Source organism: Rhipicephalus microplus, chromosome 2, assembly GCF_043290135.1.
Source record: "Rhipicephalus microplus isolate Deutch F79 chromosome 2, USDA_Rmic, whole genome shotgun sequence".
Lineage (NCBI taxonomy): Eukaryota > Metazoa > Arthropoda > Arachnida > Ixodida > Ixodidae > Rhipicephalus > Rhipicephalus microplus.
Genome location: NC_134701.1, coordinates 83750551 through 83759913, shown reverse-complemented (window position 1 = coordinate 83759913; position 9363 = coordinate 83750551). Strand labels below are relative to the sequence as shown.

Genomic DNA, 9363 nt, shown 5'->3' with positions numbered 1-9363 from the left:
CTCCGTGGATATGCTGCCAATTTTTTATGCAAGCAACAATGGCATTTCGTCTCCGACATGGCATTGCAGCCATCGTGACGCGACGGCGTGATGGCGCAAGTTTGTCGCTGTGCTTCTCTCCGCCGCTAGGAGATAGCTTGCATGCGGTTAAGTCTTTAGTCGAACGATGTCGCGTCTCCGCGTCGGCCGGGGAGCCGTCAACTCCCTTACTGTTAAGATCACGTCTCTGCACAGAGATTCAGGAAAAGAAAAGACACAGCGGCTGAGAGACAGGGTCTCTCCACCACCCCTGGTGCGGCTTAGGCCCACGCCTCAATTCGCTGGTTAAATAAAGTTTGCTCACTCACTCAACTTCTGAAGCCCTTATTTGAAGCACGGCTCAGCACCTGTTGAGGTGAGATGAGGGCAATAAAAGGTTGTGGAGAAAAGAGAAGTGTAATGGCGTTCATGACCGCGGACGTCGTGGGCAGCTTCTATACCGGTTGTCCAGTCCAGTGTCTTCAAGCAAGCGAAGAACCGCATTGAAAACCTGGGTACGGTTCCGTGCTGTGTGTAGTCACGCGCAGATCATGGCGCAGAAGTGGCCCAGGAAGACATCCGCAAAACTGTCGCTTCCTTCCTCCTCTCTCACCTGGCAACGCCGACGCAGGCAGCGTCTCCTAGTAAAAAAATGGCAGCATATCCACGGAGTGAATGATGGATAGTGGGGCGAAGCATCCATCCGTTCATTCGTTCTTGTTTTCCGTCCATTCATGCGTGCGTCTGTGTGGCCACCCGTGCGTCCATCCGCCCGTTCGTGCATGCGTCTGTTCGTGCGTCCGCACGTTCATCTGTGCGTCCGTCCCTGCTTTCGTCCATGCATCCGCTCCTGCATCCATCCATGCGTCCATCCGTACGTGAAGCCTTCCGTGCGTCCTTTCATGTAACTGTCTGTGGGTCCGTTCGTTCACCTATAACACTTAAAGTACTAGCGTGTCACATCTTTTCGTCATATATTCCAAATATAGAAGCACCGCCATCCAGCAGACATTCCAAGGACTGAACGAGAGAAGGCACACGCACACTTTCTTACGGCTTGCGCTTCGTGTCTACTTCTCACCTTTAACCACCTCGAGTTCATGGTATATACTAGTTCACCGTATTCATAGCACTGCGGCCCAACGCTCGCTAAGCCTTTCTAAAACCTAGGAGGTTACGCCCAGCGAGTATAACGTAGCAACCTTTTCTTGTCTTCTGGGCATTGTTGAACAATAAAAAATTCATAGCGTGCGCGTTAACTAAACGCCGAATTCTCCTGTCTCTCATTCCCCCTTAGCAGCTTTTGGCATGTACATTGAGCACTATCTTTTATTGTTCAACAACGCACAGAAGAAATCTCTCACCGGCACCACCTTTGAGGTTAAAATGTTATACTTGTTACACACTACTACAACGCCTACGAGAGATGAACGGGTGCAACTATAAGGAGCCTCGCCCCTAAAAATTGGCCCCATATCTGCATGTTATTCTGCAAGTGTCTTCAAAAGACAATAGTTTCACGTCTCCAGGGAGTGAAAAAAAAACGTTTATTTGATGTTCTGCGCAAGAAAATTGGTGAATATTAGTCAGTAGGAGCTACTTTAGAGTGGTTCGAGCGTGCAGTGGCGGCGAACGAGCTCATCAAGTCATAAAATCACACGTGAGACATGAGCGCTATCTGGCAGTTATCTTGGAAAACGAATCGCGTGGCTCTGAGACGGGCGTGCGTGCCCGTCTCAGAGGCGATATGGTGTAGAACGCTAGGTGACAGGTAGGTGCCACCACCGTGTCGTCTTAGCAAAGCGTTGGAAGCACTTTCCTTTGCGTGTGAGCGTTGCATGGTCAGCGCGGCTTGATAAACTCTACGGTCCTTAAAATTACTTATGTATGCCTTTTCTAGTAGACGGCACACATAAAGAATATATACGTGTTGTTATGGCGCCTCAGGTAAGCGCAATAATTATTTTATAATTAACAATCTCACAAGTCTGAACGCTGAATTTTGAGCAGCATTGGTGGGTGCGACGGATGGGGTCGGCCTATTGGGGTATCGTCTGGTGCCGTTTAGAATACTCAGCACCGTTATAGGTTGACAAACAGGCAATTGTACAAACAGACAGTCAGACAGACCAAAATTTTTTCGTCGAAGGTCCCCATGAAAAACTATCTTCTTTAGAGAAAACGACTGTTCACGCTGCACAACTGTTCACTGGCCGCCCCGTATACGTGAGTACTGGATCGCGCGTAGGAATTCGCTTGACGTTAAGTCAACGCTTCTCCTTGATTCAATAAATCAGAATAATAAAGATGAAAATACAATTGACCGTTTCTAAGCTATACGCAATTTCACAACATTCATGCGATATCCCACCACTTTCCGACGTATTCGATGCACCCCTGGAGTTCCCCTTGAGAAGATGCGGGCGGTATTTCTTTACTTTGAATCTTTCTTCAGTTTTTGTTAGCGAACAAGATGAGCTTTTCCTCAAAACCTATGACGTCCATGTCGACATTGACAGCACAACTTCTCCTAATGAATTCTGATGCTTTCGCAATAAAAATACCTTAAACGGAGGCCTCTCGGCATAGAGTATCGATCACATGCGTATTTTTATCACTATTCAGTGTAGCAGTTGTAAACAACTTTATTATGACAGCTGACGGTTTCCTAAGAGACAAGGGCTGTCAGGCCATGACTGGTCGCCACCTGGTCAGCACGTTTGATGGGCCGTATCTGGGTGTCCAGGCGTGTGGTCGTGAGCATTGCCTCCCAGGCCTCACTTGAAGGTGACACTCCTAGGAGGTGTGGTGGGGGAGGGTCCTTGCTGCATCCCCAGATAATGTGGTCTAAGTTTGCGGTCTTTTTTTTGCAAAGGGTCCACGCAGATGTAAATAAAGGTGAATATATGTGTCTTACATGTACGGGGAAGGGAATGAGTTCGTTTGAAGCCACTGTCAAGTGATTTCTTGAGATTTTTTTAGTTGAGGGTATGGGTGTGGTTTAGTTTGCCTTGTCAGCTTGTACTGCATGATGTCGTGAAAGGGGATGAGTGGTTTGGTTTCTTCAATATCATAGTCTGAAGTCTGTCCCACTGCTCGGCGTACAAGTCCTCGAGCTTGTCTGTGGGTGGCTTCGTTACCAGGATTTCCTGCGTGCGCTGTGACCAAGATGAGTTGGAATAAAGGGGGATCGTCATCGTTGGTACTGGCAGCCTTGTTGCTTGAGGCATTGCGTGCCGCTTGTGGCAGAAACCTTCACAGTGCCTATGACACAAAAGCTAAGGCGGCTCACGTTGATGTAGCAAGATTCCCAGTCCCCAGACAAGCCTATGCAATCAATTTGTCGTCAAAACGTACCTCAGTCAATTAAGAGCCTATTACGATGTGCGTCGGCTCCATGCACACACAGGACCCAAACGAGGCCAAAGAAGCTCACATAGTCCTCGCCGCGATGACCGGATTCGAAACAATCATTAGTCACTCTAAATCTGTCATTTTCCCATTTGCCTGTGGTACTTTCTCCCCAACCACGGCGCGCATCCACCGTCACTATTCATTGGCTTCGGTGAACATTTCCTGCACGCACCTTGTGGACAAGACAGCTTCCCTCGTACGTAAATGTATGCAAATGATGAAGACTACAGACCTGGGTGCACGTTAAAGAACCCCAGGTGCTCGAAATTTCCGGAGCCCGCCACTACGGCACCTCTCATATTCATATGGTGGTTTTGGGACGTTACACCCTACAAATCTAATCTAATCTAATCGACCTATTGTATCGTGCACTTCAAGAGGAGGTCCAAGCTACTAAGAAGTAGCTTGGAGGTGGGTGGTGATCACACAAGGAAGTTATTAGATCGGCCACATGCTGCAAAATGTGCTCATTTTATTTACACATTATTAACCGTGAAAGGCTGCTGTTTGGCTATGCTTTTCACTGGTAGCTGTCATGACTACAGTATATATCTAGGATACAAGCGCAATTTTGCTTTTAAACTAGATTGAAGCAACTTGAAAGAAAAGCAAGAGCAAACACACTCTGATCACCTGAGCGCTTAGATTCAATGCCGCCTCCATTTTATTTAATTTTACAAATAAGAAAAGAAGTAGAAACAAACATCCTCCCGTATTCCTATGTAGTAGGCGCCTTTAAATATGCAAGAGTACCTCCAGCGTCGTTTCGTTTCGTTTAGGCGACGTGCCCGCACCACCCCTACCAGTCGCCGCCCTCGTCCGCGGGACAGCCGGGATATACGTGCTTTGGCCACCAGGGCGTACAGCACGATTTCTCTACAGCACGATTTCTAATCTTGATCAAATTCGTCCTGACGTTGACTTTTGAATATGCGTTGTTGACCGTTTATTCTCTGCAAACATTGGCATTCTTCTCAAATGCATTGTGAGTTGTCCACTACATGTTTCTTGAGTTGTCTCTAAATTCATAATGATTCACTTATTCGGCTTTGTTCGAGGAAAGGAACGTTTTGTCTTGTCTTTGTGTAATTATTTTTCCACTTCGAACGACAAAGATTACGTAAGTTGAGTTGTCTCTACAACGTACAATAACCAGACATCCTCAAAGATGATGTTACGCCTCATGGTAGTAGGACAGCTTTTGTTTGCATTGGCTCTGCGCAAAGCTTTGTCATGATTAAAGCAATCGCAAGACAGTAGCTGCGTTGGGGTCGCGACGGCGTTTGGAAGGCATAATCACCCGTTCAACGCTTCGAATGAAACAGACGTTCACCGTGATGATGAGTGTGTACAGAGAAGTGTTTTGACAGGACATCGGGCACTTTGTGTATTATGTGCCCGGTGCCCGACGATTTTATAGCGTAACCAAGTGAACGGCTGGTCCTCTTTCGACAAAGGCTGTAGGGATTACCAAAAGGAATAAGAGCCAGAACATTCCACACGACTCGACCAGCAAACCAAGCAATACCAAGGAAATAAAGAACCTTGCTCGCGTTCTCAGTGACAGGGGCCCTCACCTACCGTCTTCTTACGCCAAGAATGATGACGTCTAATCAGTGCTGCCATCGGCGTTAAGGGACCGCCTGTGCGAGTTGTTCAGCGAGAGTGAGAAAACGTTCAAGTCACTGTAGGCCGAAAATCACGCACTGAAAGAGAAAACGGAGACGCTGAGTGAGTAGCTGGCGCCTGTTGCCTGCAGCTGGCCAGCGGCGCCCACAAGCTAACCGTCGACGCGCACGTGGGCAGTGAGAACGCCCCCCCCCCCCTCCTTTCATGGGGGCCAAGGCCACGGCCAAGGCCAAGAGGGAGTCCATGACCACAAGTCAGCTCTCACAGAAAATAAAGAGCATATACAAGCTGAAGGCTTCCACCAGTCGCATTGTCTCGAGCTTCAGGACGTCCACCTTGAGCTGCAAGCAGGCTGTGGGTTACTTTGGCCATCGCAACAATCTGGGAGGTCAGCACGTCACGTTTGTGTCCTTGCAACAGCATTGCGAGATCATATAGATCGGCTTTGGGATATTCAGACGGGTCAGTGCATTGTGCAGTATGCAGGTCACGAGGGTTCGGCGAATTCTGTGCGCTTCCATTTGACAAAATATCCTCTCTTGACAGCCTCGGGGGACCAGAGCACCCACATCTGGAGGGCTGCAACATCTGCAGCGGTGGCATTAGATTTGGTAAAAGGGCATTCATCAGAAAATGTGGTTGACGTTAGATGATGATATGGACTCTTCAAGCAACGTTCTTGTGATGAAAAGCTCATGGACCAAGCTCACAGGCAATATCAGTGTTGTGATCGCATTCGACTGGCTGTCGGGTGGAGACCCGGGGATCAGTGCATCCTGGTACCACACAGCCGAAGTCTACAACGTTGAAAAGGGAGAGCTTGTCATTCAGTCAATGGCCATGACCAAGAACTGACCCCCACCAGGACCCGCCTGATGCAACGCGTGTTGTTGAGGGCCTCTAAGAACACGAAATTTCGGCTGCGCGACTTCCGGGAACCAATACACTCAGTCAGCGTGTTTCAGGGCCATACAAAAGCTGTCACCTTTGCCGCATTTGTCTCACGAGACAAATTAGGGTCAAGAAGCGATGACTGCACAGTAGAGATCTCGGACTTGAAGAACATGCGGTCACCCCTGACTACAATCAGACTGAACTCACCTGTTCACAGACTTGCCATCTCAACCCAAAATGTCATAGCCATTCCGCATGACAACGTCAGGCTTTATGACATGCCTGGCGTTCGTCCCGCAAGCCCACTCCACCACTCTGCAAGACAGTAGCTGCGTCGGCATCTCGATGTCGTTGTTTAGGTAAAATCACCCTATCAACACTTTAAACGAAAAGGACGCCCACCGGGATAAATAATATACACAGTTGAAAAGTAATTGCTAGGAATATTCAACTTACATTATATGCGTGTTTTAGAAGTCATTGAAAGTGTATTTGCTTTATTCGGGACATGAATTAAGTGATGAATACATTCGTGTCATAATTTTTGAGCTTACTAACTGAAGCAAGTGCTCCGGTTTGGAAAGCACCGATAACCATAGCGTTGAATCAACACCACCAAAAAGCAAAGCCTCTTTGTTTTCCACCCCCTCCCCTTCCCTAGCGCGTAGTAGTAGGCCAGAAAATGTACTCAGACCTACCTCTCAGCATTTCTCCCACAATTACCATTTCCCTCTTGAAGAAACAGTGCTACTGCTGTTGATAAAAGCATTCAGTCTGGATGTAACCATCAACGCTTTGGCAATGATGATCAACGACGATCAGGATTATGACTAACACTTCGAAGTAGAGCTCTGAGCAAGCGAATTGGCCTTGTATAGTACTAGTGATAGACACAAGAAAAGCTTTGAAGGCAAGGATTACTTGCATTGATGGCGGAAATAGTGATAAATGGTAGTGAAAGTGTTGAAAGTTATGATAGTAATTAGTATTGCCGTAATATAATAATGAAGACGTAGATTATTGCAAGTACTGGTGCTAAGAGTACTGAGGTGAAGAACAAAACTGAGTGAAGCCTGCAAGTAGCTGGCCGTGCTTGCTCAAGGGTTTCGGCCTAAGTTTATTGTGTAGTTGCTGAGGTTACATTGTCTTCCTTAGGTGTTACTTTAGTGTTTTTACAGTTACGTAAGCGCTTTTATCGCTAGAAAGAGCACTCAAATGCCGTTTTCTTCATTTGGATAAGGGGCTTTCCTCTGGGCTGCTTCTCTTCCACCACAGGAGATACCAGTGGATCAGTTTCTGCACAATGGCATCCTTGCAGTTCCTGTGGCCCTCGTCTCAAGCAATGATGGCTTCATTCGCATGAAGAATCAGAAAGTGGTCCAGGGGGAGCTCAAAGCTGCTACGTCTCACTTCTAGAGCATCACAGGGGTCCGCCGATTCCGCAGAGGTGGTATGCTATGTTTCTCATCTCATCAGCTCTGTGTCCAAGACCAACTAAAGTGCCCTAGTTTTGCGACTAATCCGGTGAGCGCCTTTATTGCTCCGCATCTGGCACGTGTAAAAGATAGTTATCGTGGCGTCGATGTTAACTTGATCCGATCTGAGGTAGTAGAGATATTTGCCGTGACTGGTGCGATGTCCTTTTAGAGCTAGGTGTGCACGAATGGTAGAGAACCAGAAGATCCCCACTGAGCCGATAATTGAAACCTTTGCTGGAGCGAATATCCCAAGCAAAATCAAGGCGGGGCTACTAATATACAGTGAAACCACTATCATCAAGACCACTTCAGTGTACGAAGTGCTGGCAATACGGTCCCACTATTAAAGAATGCCGGTCCGCACTCAGATGCCCAGTCGAACCGCTATCATAAAGACCACTGCAGTGTATGAAGTGCTGACAATACGGTCACACTATTAAAGAATGCTGGTCCGCACTCAGATGCCGGGTGTGTGGTGACAACCACAAAGCAAACGACTGCAAACCTAAAGAAGAGAAATGTTGTTTCTGCAACGAACAACACTGTGCAGATAGTCATAATTGCTGAGCTAAGGCTCGAGAAATACAAATTCTTTAAATATAGGGCGTAGGCGCTGTTCGCGACGAGAAGCCATAGAGGAAATACAGGCCAGAACTCAGGGGTATGCCAGTGTTGCAGCCCGACATATCTTCGAGATGAATGGATCGACTTTTTTTAATATCGCCGAGGTCGTAGAAAAAGCTCTAGAAAAGGTTGTGGAACAACTAGCTTTTAACCTTTGTGATTCCCTGTCTGAAATTCTGGCTAACCAGATGACTCAAATATTTGGTACACCGGGAGAGTCAGGCCTAGTGTTCCTACATGTTGAAAGTTCACGACCAATAAAAGACGTTGAATCTGAAACTACGCCATCGTATTATCTGTCTGCAGGAGCCTCTGAAGTAGCCATTTAGAGCCAAAATGAGAAATTTGAAGCCGCACCATCGTATTCTCCATCTGCAGGACCCTCTGCCGTAGATATCCAAAGCCAGAGGGAGGATAAAGATGCAGATACAATAGGTTCAGATGACACGGATTTGGACCTTAGGTCACTGAAGTGATCTAGATCCCCTCTGTCAAGGAAAACTACTCACCGAAAGAAAGAACATAAAGTATGTGAAAGAAAAATATAGCCTTTCAAAGAGAGATATTTTTAAAGAAAGCATTCTAGATAAAGCTGTAGCGGAGGCACCTCTTTCGAAACCATAGGGTCTCTTTGAATTCCCCATAAGAATTGCCGATTGATTTATTCTGCATCTACGAATTTGGTATACTTGACTTCTAAATTTGCTCCTGATATTATAGCATTTCAAGAGACAAGGCTATCGGTACATAATTTCTTTCAGTTAAATAACTTCCGGTCTTTTCAACTAGTCCGTCCATCGAGAGGTGGGGGTCTAGCTTTCTTTATTAATAATAGAATTGGTATGAAAGTCAAATGTTCATATAAACATATGTCACCAGAATGCGAAATTTAGGCAGTAGACGTTATATTACCAAACTGCAGTCCTTTCACCCTAGTTAAATATATTTTTTGAATGAAGTTCAAGGTCTGGATGAGTTGAAGGTCTGGATGAGTCCAAGGTCTGGTTCAAGGTCTGAATGTAGCTACAAGGTCGTGGTGCAAGAAGAAAGTTTTAGTTAGAGACTTTAATTCCCACCGCACGAACTGGGGTTTTTAGAACTGATCTGAGTAGACAACGCTTGGGGGAGTGGACAAAGGCTAATGACCTGACGTGCCTCAACGTCAGAACCCCCCCATTTGTTCATAATTACTCCTGGTCGGTCTTATGTTTAAGTTTCGTCAGTTCGGCTATTAGTTCGTCTTCTTGGAAAGCGCTGGACTGTTGCACCAACAGTGACTCTGCCCGCGCACTCATTCCCTGGGCCA

The 9363-nt window shown here is 46.7% G+C and overlaps 1 pseudogene; it reads left to right on the top strand.

Moving 5' to 3' along the window:
• The first annotated feature begins 1953 nt into the window (after positions 1–1953).
• Positions 1954–7371, top strand: LOC142790149 (WD repeat-containing protein 37-like; annotated as a pseudogene).
• Positions 7372–9363: the final 1992 nt, after the last annotated feature.